The 13471-nt window shown below is 41.2% G+C and overlaps 1 protein-coding gene across 1 annotated transcript in view; it reads left to right on the top strand.

Moving 5' to 3' along the window:
* The window catches only part of TTC29 (tetratricopeptide repeat domain 29), a 495923-nt gene extending 488304 nt beyond the window's left edge, over positions 1-7619 (top strand). Inside the window, exon 11 of the mRNA XM_029603106.1 lies at positions 7039-7619. The gene's annotated coding sequence lies outside the window, so the exon portion shown is untranslated. The remainder of the gene's footprint in view (positions 1-7038) is intronic.
* The last annotated feature ends 5852 nt before the right edge of the window (positions 7620-13471 follow it).

The raw sequence follows: 13471 nt of genomic DNA, 5'->3' as shown, positions 1-13471 counted from the left end.
AAATGAAGTGCGAAGCATTAAATGATGCAAGACATGAAAAAATATCGTGCAATGTGATATTTACATATGCGGTGCACCCATCTTTTTATCGTGGCCTGCAATTGCGCAATATTTCAGATTTATTTACTATGATTTGATGAATCTAGGCCTATGTTAGCTAGATATGTATATCCGGCTAACTTAGAAAAACACGTTTTCAATATATACCCAAAGGAAATAACATATACTAAGATGCATGTGGTAAATTGTCTTAAAGCATATTTCTACTGAGTTGCAGGATGTATGAACTCTCTTAGAAAGAAAGGTCACGTCACAAGACCAGCAATGCCCATACTTATTGTAGCCTACCTGAACAGATGATCTTTTAAAATCTTGTTGAAAAAGTATAAGATAAAACTTTAAATCGTTTTTGGAGAACAGATCATACAAGGTCAAGATAAATAACAAAGAGTCTCACACCATCGAATCCAAGAGGGGAGTACCACAAGGATCATCACTCTCTCCGACTCTCTTCAATATTTACCTTCTCCCGCTCTGTCAACTACTCACCAACCTCAAGCTAAGACATTACCTATATGCGGATGATATTCAAATCCTCATCCCCATAGAAGACTCCCTACACAAAGCCATGTCATACTGGAATAAATGTCTGTCAGCTATCAACAACCTACTCACCAGCCTCAACTTGGTCTTAAACACAAATAAAACCGAAATCCTCATTATAACACCGGAAAACCATGCCCCTCCAACACCTTCTAACACTAGCCAACACCCGGATACCTCCGTGCACTCTACCCCGCAACAAGTAAAAGACCTGGGAGTCATCATAGACAGCGGACTCAGTCTCAACAAATTCGTTAACAACACAACAAAAGAATGTTTCTTTAAACTTCAAACATTAAAGAAACTTAAACCACTCCTCCTATACAGAGACTTCCGCATGGTATTACAAGCCATCATACTCCCAAAACTGGACTACTGTAACTCTCTCCTCCTAGGCCTACCAGCATGCACCACCAAACCACTTCAGATGGTCCTGAATGCCTCGGCAAGAATTCTCTCAAATGCCAAAAAAAGAGATCATATCACCCCAATCCTCCACCACCTCCACTGGCTTCCGATTAAATACAGGATCCAATTCAAGTCTCTGATGATGATACATAAGGCCTTATACAACATCGCTCCGCTCAACTTAACGTTTCAAATTCAACTACACACATCCGTGAAACCGACTAGAAGCGCGTATCAGAACAGACTAATCACCCAACCGGCGAAATCCTCTCTGAGGAAACGTGCACTATCTACAGCGGGCCCTTCACTTTGGAACTCACTCCCTCCAGACCTTCGCCAGGAACCATGCCACGCAACATTTAAAAAGAAACTTAAGACTTGGTTGTTCAAACAAGCATTCCCTTAGAGCTAAGAACAGGAAGAAAGTCACTTTCATTTTATTCGCTCTTTCCCCAGCCCTAGCATATAACTTCCTGAAGAGACAAACAAATACTGAACCGTACTTAATCTTATAATCATGTTCTGGCTCCTTTATATAATCAGATATACATATATTCATGTTGATATAATATTTTTCTCGATGATATAATCAGATTACTTATATCCATCCTTTATACAATCAGATATACATATATTCATGTTGACAAACATATAACCATGTTATTTATTTATTAACTTGCATGTTTATTAACGGTTTAGTATTATATACTATTTTGCTTACTTCAATTAATTGTTCAATGTAAAAATTTGTTTACTTCGTTTAATTTCTGTTCAATGTAAACCGCTAAATGAAGCGATAGTTACGGTTCCTTGTAAACCGGGGTGATATGTATATTATACAGGAACCTCCGGTATATAAATTTTTTTAAATAAATAAAATAAAATACATTTTTACTCCTTGTGTATGCAGTCATAAACTCTTCTGAGCGAATTGTGGATGCAATTGTAAGATATTTAAATATCTCCTGATGATCTTACTGTTCTGCCTCAATCCTGAATTATGATGTAACACACAAGTAAGAACCTCTGGAGAGCTCTGTAGTCATATCTTCCAAAAGGCATGTCTTTAGATAAAACAAGCCCTTCTGTATACTTTGTGCACCACTGAATAAGGATAGCCATGCTCAAAAACGTCTTCAGACATTACTCTGGATCACTTCTTAAAATCAGACAAAGCTGTACAGACTTTCTTTACTCACAAAATTTATGAGAATGGCAAATTGCCTTTAAGCAATCATGGATAAAAACTATTGTAATGTAAATATTTATTTTATTTATTTATTTAATACATTTATATACCGTTTCACCAAATACTAGAAATGACTGAAGCGGTTTACAATATTTTCAAAAGAAAATTTAAAATAAAGTAAGTTTATAGAAAATAAAATAAAAACGGATATGAAATAAAACTAAAAAATAAAATATATATATGGATCTGTGGATTTCCTGTAGAGGGTAGGTTTTTTTTGTGTTGGTAATTTTCAAAAACATTTCCATGGGCAAAACAGTGTTTTACCCACAGAGATTTGTTTTTTAAAATTGCACCACCACCACCCCCCCTCCCCCCCACCAATATGCAGGTAACTTATGAACATTTGTCATGTTCATGCATAAGTTTACCTAGTGTTACTGAGGAGAATGTTGGGGAGATGGCTATTCCAGAAGCAGTATTTAATGATGATAATTAAGAGAAAATGAAATAAATCATGGTGAACCTGTAAAATGTAACAGGGTGAATTGACAAACTAAAGAGTAGCAAATCACCTGGACCAGATGGTTTATATCCTAGATTACTGAAAGAACTAAAAAATGAAATTATAGGCCTGTTACTAGTAGTTTATAACCTATTGTTAAAATAATCTATTATACCTGAAGATTAGAGAGTGGCCAATGTAATGCCAATTTTTAAAAAGGGCTCCAGGAGTGATTCAGGAAACTGTAGATCATTGAGACTGACATCAGTGCTGGAAATAATTGTAGAAATAATGGGAGATTTCAATTACCACAATATTGACTGGGTAAATGTAGTATCACAACATGCTAGAGAGATAAAGTTCCTGGATGAAATAAATGACAGCTTTATGGAGCAATTGCTTCAGGAACTGATGAGAGATGGAGCTTTCTTAGATCTAATTCTTAGTGGAGCACAGGATTTGGTGAGAGAGATAAAGGTGGTCGGGCCACTTGGCAATAGTGATCATAACATAATCAAATTTGAATTAGTGACTGGAAAGTGGGCAATAAGTAAATCCACTGCTCTAGCACTAAATTTTCAAAAATGGAAATTTTGATAAAATGAGAAAAATAGAACAAAACTAAAAGGTTCAGCTGCAAAGGTTATGATTGTACAACAGGCATGAACATTGTAAAAAAAAACAAAACAAACATCTTAGAAGCGCAGTCCAGATGTATTCCATACATTAAGAAAGGTGGAAGGAAGGACAAGCAATTGCCGATATGGTTAAAAGGTGAAGTAAAAGAGGCTATTTTAGCCAAAAGATCTTTCTTCAAAAATTGGAAGAAAGACCTATCTGAAGAAAATAGGAAAAATCATAAGCATTGGCAAGTTAACTGTAAAACATTGCTAAGACAGGATAAAAGAGAATTTGAAAAGAGGTTAGCCATAGAGTCAAAAGCTCATAATAAAAACATTTTTAAATATATCTGAAGCACAAAACCTGCGAGGGAGTCAGTGGGACCATTAGATGATTGAGGAGTTAAAGGGGCACTTGGGGAAGATAAGGCCATTGCAGAGAGACTAAGGGATAGATTTTCTACTCTGCGCGTGCATGTCCGTGTGTGCACACTTCCCAGCGCGCACACATGGATGCACCGATTTTCTAACATGCACGCACCGGCGCCTGCATGGTAGAAAATCCGTGGGCTGCGCACACATGCGCGCCGGATTTTATAATCTGCGCACTTATGCGCGGGCGGCGCACACAAGGTGGGGAAGGCTTCTGCAATTTCCACACATCGATGCATTCCGGCTTTCCCCAATTACCTCCCAGTTCACTTCAAATAAGGAGCAGGTTGGGAGGAAGTATGTTGCGTGCGCCGACAGCTGGGTCTTCGGGACAGTGATCAATGGCGCTGTCCCGGCCGCCCCCTGGCCCACCCTTTTGAAGAGGCCCGGCACTTATTCACGTACCAGCATTTATGCGTGTGGCCAGGCCTCTTCAAAAATGTGCCTGGCACGCACAAGGCCCATCACGCGCGTAAATGCCAGGATTTTTGCACGTGGGCCGTTTAAAATCTACCCTTAAATGAATTCTTTGCTTCAGTGTTTAACAAGGAGGATGTAGGGGAGATACCCGTTCTAAAGACAGTTTTCAAGGGTGACGATTCAGATGAACTGACCCAAATTATGGTGAACCTGGAAGATTATAGTTGGCCAGACTGACAAACTGAAGATTAGCAAATCACCTGGACTGGATGATATACATTCCAGAGTTCTGAAAGAACACAAAAATGAAATGTCAGACCTATTACAAGTAATTTGTAACCTATCATTAAAATCATCCATTGTGCCTGAAGACTAGAAGGTGGCCAATGTAACCCTGATACATAAAAAGGACTCTGGAGGTGATCCAGGAAATTATAGCCCCCTGAGCCTGACTTCAATGCCAGGAAAACCTGTGGAAACAATTATAAAGAATAAAATAACAGAAAATATAGATAGACATGATTTAATGGGACACAGCCAGCATGAATTGCCCCAAGGGAAAGCCTTGCCTCACAAATCTACTTCATTTTTTGAAGGGGTGAATAAGCATGTGGATAAAAGAGAACCACTATATGTGGTGTATTTGGATTTTCAGAAGGCATGTGACAAAGTCTCTCATGAGAAACTTCTAAGAAAACTAAAAAGTCATGGGATAGGAGGCAATGTCCTTTAGTGGATTGCAAACCGGTTAAAAATCAGGAAACAGAGAATAGGATTAAATGGTCTGCTTTCACAGTGGAGTGCCTCAGAGATCTGTACTTGGACCAGTGTTTTTAAATATAATTTATAAATGATCTGGAAATAAGGTATGACAAGTGAGGTGATCAAATTTGCAAATGACACAAAATTATTCAGAGTAGTAAAATCACAAGCAGATTGTGATAAATTGCAGGAGGACCTTGCAAGGCTGGAAGATTGGGTGTCCATATGGCAGATAAAATTTTATGTGGAGAAGTGCAAGGTGATGCATATAGGAAAAAATAACCTATACTGTAACTACACAATGTTAGGTTCCATTTTAGGAGTTCCCACCCAGGAAAATGATCTGGGCATCATAGTTGTTATTACATTGAAATCGTTGGCTGAAAATGTTAGGAATTATTAAGAATGGAATGGCAAATAAAATGGAGGATGTCATAATGCCTCTATATTGCTCAATGGTTAGACCGCATCTTGAATACTGTATGTAATTCTGGTTGCCCTATCTCAACAAAGATATAGTTGCATTGGAGAAAGTACAGAGAATGGTGACCAAAATGATAAAGGGCATGGAACTGCTCCCCCGTTACGAAAGGCTAAAGAAAGGTTAGGGCTATTCAGCTTGGAGAAGAGATGGCTGAGAGGGGGATATGATAGAGGTCTACAAAAACATGAAAGTACTTGAACAGATAAATGTGGAACAGTTATTTACTCTTTTGAATAATGTAAGCACTAGGAGGCACTCCTTTAAGTTAGCAAGTAGCACATTTAAAACAAATTGGAGAAAAATCTTTTTCACTAAATGCACAATTAAGCTCTAGAATTCATCACCAAAGCTTGTGGTTAAGGCAGCTAGTGTAGCAGGGTTTAAAAAAGGGTTGGATAAGTTCCTGGAAAAGTCCATAAACAATTAAGGCAAAAGTGTTAAAGGCCTACGCGTGTAGCGTGCATTTTATAACTGGCCCGGCCACGTGCGTAAACCCCGGTACATGCACAACTGCTGGGCCCTGAAAAAGGGGCGGGCTAGGGGTGTGTTCTGGGTGATAAATGACCAGCCGGGACAGCGGCCATTAGCCATTGTTCCGGGGAAGCACGCGCCAGCAGCCGGCCAGCATGCATAATCTGCTTCTGCTCCAGAGGAGCAGTAATTAATAAAATAAAAAATTTAGGGAAAAGTAGGTTAGGTTTGGGGAGTGGGGAGAAGAGGGGAGGAAGTGTAGGTAGGGGGGTAGGAAAGTTCCCTCCCAGTCCGCTCTTTAATTGGAGTAGACTGGGAGGGAACTGGGGAAGGCCCAATTGCGTCACCATGCATATTTTATGAAAATTTGTCCCCCCTGCACGCGGCCATCCGATTTTATAACATGCGCGCGCTGGCACGTGCATGTTATAAAATTGGTGTATCCATGTGCACACACACGCTGCTTTAAAAATCTACCCCTTAATCAATAGGGAATAGCCACTGATTGTTGCCGGCTTTAGTAGCATGGTACTTGCCAGGTATTTGACTTGGATTGGCCACTGTTGGAGACAAAATACTGGGCTTGATGGACCCATAATTGACCCAGTGTGGCATGTTCTTATGTTAGAATAAACTTGCAAGACATGTAGATAGATATGGTTTAATGGGACACAACCTACACGGATTTACCCAAGGGAAATCTTGACTCCCCAATCTGCTATATTTTTTTTGAAGGGATTAATAAACATGGTTAGTGCAGAGCCAGTGGATCTGTACTGGAACCAGTACTTTTTAATATATTTATAAATGATCTGCATGACATATATGTGTTTGTGTGTTGCACCAAATTTTCAGGACATGAGAATAAGGACATAAGAACTCTGATAAGGCTGAGGTGTTCTGGATCCATGGATATGTGTGGATCGCATGTATCCTAGAAAATAGGCTCTTTTTGTTCTGAATGGAGTTTCTTGTAGAAAATGTTATTTCTTTTGCAGTAGGGCATTCCATTGTCATTAAGTTCTGCAAAGATATTTTCCATTGTGTAAAAGCTGGTGTTTCCTCTGACAACCAGCTCACTAAAATGAACTTTTTTACAGTAAGAAACACTTTTCTTAGGAGCTATTTCTTTTTCTGTCTCCAGAGACCTAAGGTTGTCAGATCGTCAAACAACATCATCTGCACAGAAATCTGTGAATTACTCCCAAAATTTCTTAACACAGCTACAAGATGAAGAGGAGTGTATCATCGTTCCTACTTCTGTTTTGCATTTAATTAATATATCTATGTGCACTGTTTTAGTTTTAAAAGATTGGCTTTGATAAACATAAATCCTTCTCAGGATTTCTTTCAGAAGTATATTACTTATTTCTTTAATATATGTAAAACACTGGATGTATTGGTATGATGTCAAATTTATATTAATCTGTTTTCCATTTAGTCAATAAACTCTTGTTTCTATGCCTTGCTTTTGTTTATTAATGCAGAATATGTTTGTTTATTCAGTATCTTGATTAATCGCATCTTATTACAAAGAGTAAACCAGAGCAATGTACAATAAAAACATGATACTAATATGAAACAGACAAACTAAAATCAACGAAACAAAAAAGCATAATAAAATAGAAAAAAAACGTACATCTGAAAAAGCATAAATAATTAAAACTGAAATAAAGTAAAAGCCCCTCAAATATATAAAGGGCGGATTTTAAAAGCCCTGCTCGCGTAAATCCACCCGGATTACGCGAGCAGGGCCTTGTGCGCCGGTGCGCCTATGTTCCATAGGCCTACCGGCGCGCGCAGAGCCCCGGGACTCGCGTAAGTTCCCAGGGTTTTTCGAGGAGGGCGTGTCGGGGGGCATGTCGGATCGGCGCGGGTGTTTCGGGGGCGGGCCCGGGGGCGTGGTTTTTCGGTACGGGGGGCGTGGCCGCGCCCTCCGGAACTGCCCCCAGGTCGCGTCTCGGCGTGCCAGCGGCCCGCTGGCGTGCGGGGATTTACTTCTCCCTCCGGGAGGCGTAAATCCCCCGACAAAGGTAGGGAGGGGTCTAGATAGGGCCGGGGGGGGTGGGTTAGATAGAGGAAGGGAGGGGAAGGTGAGGGGAGGGCGAAAGCGAGTTCCCTCCGAGGCCGCTCCGATTTCTTTTGTTGGCGCCTGATGCGCCAACAAAAGTACATTTGTGCGCACTACCCGGCGCACACAAATGAACACCCGATTTTATAAGATGCACGCGCATGTTATAAAATCCGAGGTCGGCGCGCGCAAGGGGATGCACACGTGCACCTTGCACGTGCCGAGCCCTGGGGGAGGCCCGATGGCTTTCCCCATTCCCTCCAAGGCCGCTCCGAAATCAGAAGCGGCCTTGGAGGGAACTTTTTTTTTGTTCCCCCCTACCTTTCCCTCCCTTCCCCTATCTAACCCAGCCCCACCTAAATCCCCCCCCCCCCCCACCTTATTTTGTTGAGTTACGCCTGCCAGAGGCTGTCTGCTGGCGCGGCAGACCCCGACACAGGACTGCGGCCCCGCCCACGCCTCGCCCATTTTGCAAGCCACAGGACATACGCGCACCCCAGGGGTTGTGCGTGCCGCCGAGCCTATGCAAAATAGGATTGGCGCGCGCAGGGGTGGGGGGTTTAAGGGTTACGCGCGTAACCCTTTTAAAATCTGCCCCACTTTCTTTAAAATATGGGACAGATTTTAAAACCTGCGTGCAGGCGCAGATTTGTTCGCGCAACCCGGCGCGAACAAATCTACGCCCGATTTTATAACATGCGTGTGCAGCCTGCCTCTGTTCCCTCCGAGACCCTCCGAAATCGGAGCGGCCTCAGAGGGAGCTTTCCTTCCACCCCCCGCCCCGCACCTTCCCCTACCTAACCCGCCCCCCTGCCCTACTTAGAACCCCCCCTTACCTTTGTTAAAGAAGTTACGCGCGCCGGCCAACGGCCGGCCTGCGATCCTGGGCACAGCGGCAAATGGCTGCTGTGCCTGGAGGCTCAGACCATGCCCCGCCTCCCCCGGACCGCCCACACCCCGCCCCTTTTTGCAAGCCCCGGAACATACGCGCGTTCCCGGGGTTTGCGTGCGCTGCCAAGCCTATGCAAAATATGCTCGGCTCGTGCGGGGGGGGGGGGGGGGGTTAGGGTTACAAGTGTAACTTTTAAAATCCTCCCCTATATGTTATTATAAATTAAGAGGGGAAAAGGTTGAGAGAAAAAGTAGAAGAGAGTTGACTTCCCTTCCGTTTTGCTACTAAAGATTTCCTCTATAATTTGTGAAATTGTCAAAAAAAATGTTTGCCTTAATTGTAACCCTCTGCCTGCTCAACTTATGGAAGTACAGAGCCTCTCTACAATAATCAACTTAGAGAATTGCGGTTTAAATTTTTACATTGAGCATTACCTCCCAGTCTGTGGCATTCAAATCACAATTAACTCCATCAGCATTGTATAGAAAGTGTTCCCTATCGCCAGGTTCCCTTAGTCATATTTTTTGAGGTTGTCCCCTTATATTTGTTTTTTGGAAAAGAATGGTGTCATATATCAATAATCTTTTGAGATGTTTAGTTTATTTATTTATTTATTTTTAATTTTTGTTTTTTAATTTTATACATAATTTTTAATTTTTATATATAATTTTTATATATAGTTGCGCTACAAGTAGGTATAATTTTATTTTAAATGTGTTTAGCCATTTATCTTAAAAAAACAGATGAAAGGTTACTCGTGAGGAAATTCTTAGCTCAGGGGAAACATTCAGTTTGACTGGTGTGGTGAGAAAAAGAGATTCCATCATATTGGCAGTGGCATAATGCTGTTCATTCCATGAAGTATATGGAGTCTATGGCAGCTCGATTGTCCTATCGAGCCAAAACCATATTTTTAAATGTATGGGATAAGTACATTCATTCCCTTTCAAGTAGGGCATGGAGTTTAGTCTTGAATACTCTTTAGAATTAGTGGTAACCTGCGCTTTGTAATCCAGGGAAGGGAAAGGGAGGGGAAGTAGGGTGGGGAGAAGGAGAAGAGATAGAAGTTTAGTGTTCCAACAAGATGTACAAGAACACAAAATCTGACTAGATTGTGGATAATTAGAGTAAACAGGGGGGTTCTTAGAAGGGGTATAAAAGAAAGGAAGGGTCTTTGGTTTTGTACATAGTTTATCATGATGGTGTTGTTCGATCATACTCTCTCATTGTTGTATGTTTCTGCTAGAGATCAATAAAACATATCTGAACTAAAAAAAAATTGCCTAATGAACTGTCTGAGTTACAAGTAATTTCTTATTACTTAGGTTATATTTCTGTCTCAAAATGTTTAATTATTCCATCTTCTTCGACTATTCGCGAAGTTGAACTTAATCCCCTTTCTTTTCAATAACTGAAAACCACACTTACACATCCTAGGGTGATTTCTAAGAGTCCAGTAATTGGAAGATATGGTAAAGTCATGAGATATAGGTTCAACTTTTTAGAAAGACACTTCCATGTCTTTCCTGATGAATATGTAATATTCCCTCCATATATTTTATTCACCTAGGGGTCAATTTTTGAAGACCTGCGCAGGCATCCATGTGCGTGCGGTTTCCGGCGTGCACACATAGGACGCAGCTATTTTATAACATGCGCGTGTTCATTGAATGCCTCATGAGCACTAGTAATAAAGTTACACAGGTAACATGGCATGCGTTGCCATGGTCAACCTTGCAAAATTCATGGATTATGAGTGTAAATCTTGGCCCCACCCCAGAACGGCCATGCCATGCCCCTTTTCTGCCTCCTTATTCTTGACACATGCATGTACTTCCCGGCTTCTTAAAATTCATGTTGCTCATGTACAGCCCACATACACTTGTATGAGACTATTTTTGCACAAGCTACGCTTTTAAAACTACCTGCTAGTCTTTAGATTACCTGTTGCCAAATTCAGGTTTTCCCCTGTTGAATAACAGCATTGTGCAAGAACAACTCATTAGATACAATACACTTAACCCCAAAGGATAGGCAAAACACAACAACCACACAGAATACTAAAAATAACTTCAAATTAAGTTTTTCAGGAAATTCAAGTGAGAAATAAATGGTAGTACATATACATATGTAGTACACAGATACTCAAATTATATAAAGCAATAAGCATTAGGAATGATACTCCCAGTGACCCAGAATGTTCCTCTGAACAAAAACAGTTCCAGATAATGGAAAAATAGAACAATTTCTTTTAAACGCACTTGTAAGTGAGAAATATAAAACTTTGTGAGTAGTATACAGAGGCATAAACACAAAAAGAGTTCTGACATACTACACAGACAAGTCTATAGCCCATGGTCAAGTCCCAGTAGGAAGGCTCTTCCCTGGCTTCTGATAGGATGATGGTGCTGTTCAGCTGTAATCCATTTTAGGCTGAATGTTCAAAAATGGGCTGCACGAAATTAACTCTATGATTACAGGTTTTTAGTATCCAGGGGAAATGAAAGGTGCAGCTGCAAAGGTTAAAAGTATTCAACAGGCATGGACAAGGACTAGGGGGCATTCCATGAAGTTAGCAAGAGAAAATTCTTTTTCACAAAACACACAATTAAGCTCTGGAATTTGTTGCCAGAGAATGTGGTTAGTGCAGTTAGGTTCAAAAAAGGTTTGGATAAGTTCTTGGAGGAGAAGTCCATTAACTGCTATTAATAAAGTTGACTTAGGGGCAGATTTTCAAAGGGTTACGCGCGTAACCCCAAAAACCTCCTGCGCGCGCCAAGCCTATGTCCCGGGGCTTTGAAAAAGGGATGGGAAGGAGCGGGGTTGGGGGGGGGGGGGCGGTCCTGAGTCCTCCGGCACAGCAGCCGTGCAGGGGGATGGTGCGCCGGCAGGCGTAACTCCTGAAATAAAGGTGGGGATTTAGGTAGGGCTGGGGGGTGGGTTAGATAGGGGAAGGGAGGGGAAGGTGGGGAGGAGCGGAAGGAAAGTTCCCTCTGAGGCCGCTCCAATTTCGGAGCGGCCTCAGAGGGAACGGGGAAAGCCATCGGGGCTCCCCTAGGGCTCGGCGCACGCTGACCCCAGATTTTATAACATGCGCGCGGCTGCGCGTGCATGTTATAAAATCGGGTGTACGTTTGTGCATGCAGGTTATAAAATCTGCCCCACAGGGAATAGCCACTGCTATTAATTGCGTCAGTAAACAAAAGACAATTCATGGGGAATTGTGGTGAATGTGTTCATATGTTCAGTAACACTTAACCTCATGAAAACCACTGTTAGGTTATCTTTTATGTTAGCACATACTGCATTTAATTCTAATCTTAAACTTTTAATTTAAAATTTTATTTTTTCATTTTATCTTTTTTCTTTAAAAATCTTGCATAGTCCTCTGTTATATACCGTACCAGCTCTCCTTTTCGGTTTACCCGACCCACTAGATCTACTTTATTTATATGGCAAATCATTTAGCTCCATTTTCAGTGTGGACCTTGGTCCTTCCAATTTCTTTTTACTGCTTTATCGTTAGTCTGGTCCAATTGCCCGATACCGGCGTGTTTTGATGTTGTCTGCTTCAGGGACATTGAAGAGCCATCCACATATGTTGTTCCTCCCTCTTTGGTAATGCCTTCTTTCTGTCATCGAAACACGGCTGGTGTCAGGCAATCCGACCGGACTCACGATAAAGCAGTAAAAAGAAATTGGAAGGACCAAGGTCCACAGTGAAAATGGAGCTAAATGATTTGCCATATGAATAAAGTAGATCTAGTGGGTTGGGTAAACCGAAAAGGAGAGCTGGTACGGTATATAACATCGAGGACTATGCAAGATTTTTAAAGAAAAAAGATAAAATGAAAAAATAAAATTTTAAATTAAACGTTTAAGATTAAAATTAAATACGGTATGCCCTAACATAAAAGATAACCTAACAGTGGTTTTCATGAGGTTAAGTGTTACCGAACATATGAACACATTCACCACAATTACTCATGAATTGTCTTTTGTTTGTTGTGTAGTAGAGGGGAAATTGAAAGGTCAAGTATTGTTGTGGTATTAATTGCATTAGTAGCATGGGATCTTCTTGGTGTTTGGATACTTGTCAGGTTCTTGTGGCCTGGTTTGGCCTCTGTTGGAAACAGGATGCTCGGCTTGATGGACCCTTGGTCTGACCCAGCATGGCAATTTCTTATGTTCTTATGCAATTTTAAAGCCTTCTTAAATTTTTACATCAATCATAGTGCAAAGTTGTTTCGGCAAAGAGTTCCAAAGGGTGGGGCCAGCAAGGGAGAATGCCCTGTCACCTGTCATTAACAGTCTAGTTGAACCAAGAGAAGGAACTTCTAGGAGAGATTGAGAAGCAGATCTAAAGGTTAAGGGCAGTGACCATGATTGTGAAGATTATAGGTATATGAATGACAGTAGCCATTTTAGATGAGGGTGAGCATCCAGATACCCGCTGGCATACAACAGTGTGAGCAGCATCCAAAACAAACCAGTATAAATGGTATTCACAAATGAAAACAAACAAAAACAAGAACCACCAGAATGAAGGGTGTCCGGATATTCATGGAATACACCAACATATATTCATAACATATCAAGACAGTCATTGTAGCG

Source organism: Rhinatrema bivittatum, chromosome 1, assembly GCF_901001135.1.
Source record: "Rhinatrema bivittatum chromosome 1, aRhiBiv1.1, whole genome shotgun sequence".
Lineage (NCBI taxonomy): Eukaryota > Metazoa > Chordata > Amphibia > Gymnophiona > Rhinatrematidae > Rhinatrema > Rhinatrema bivittatum.
This window is presented reverse-complemented; position numbering and strand designations above follow the sequence as displayed.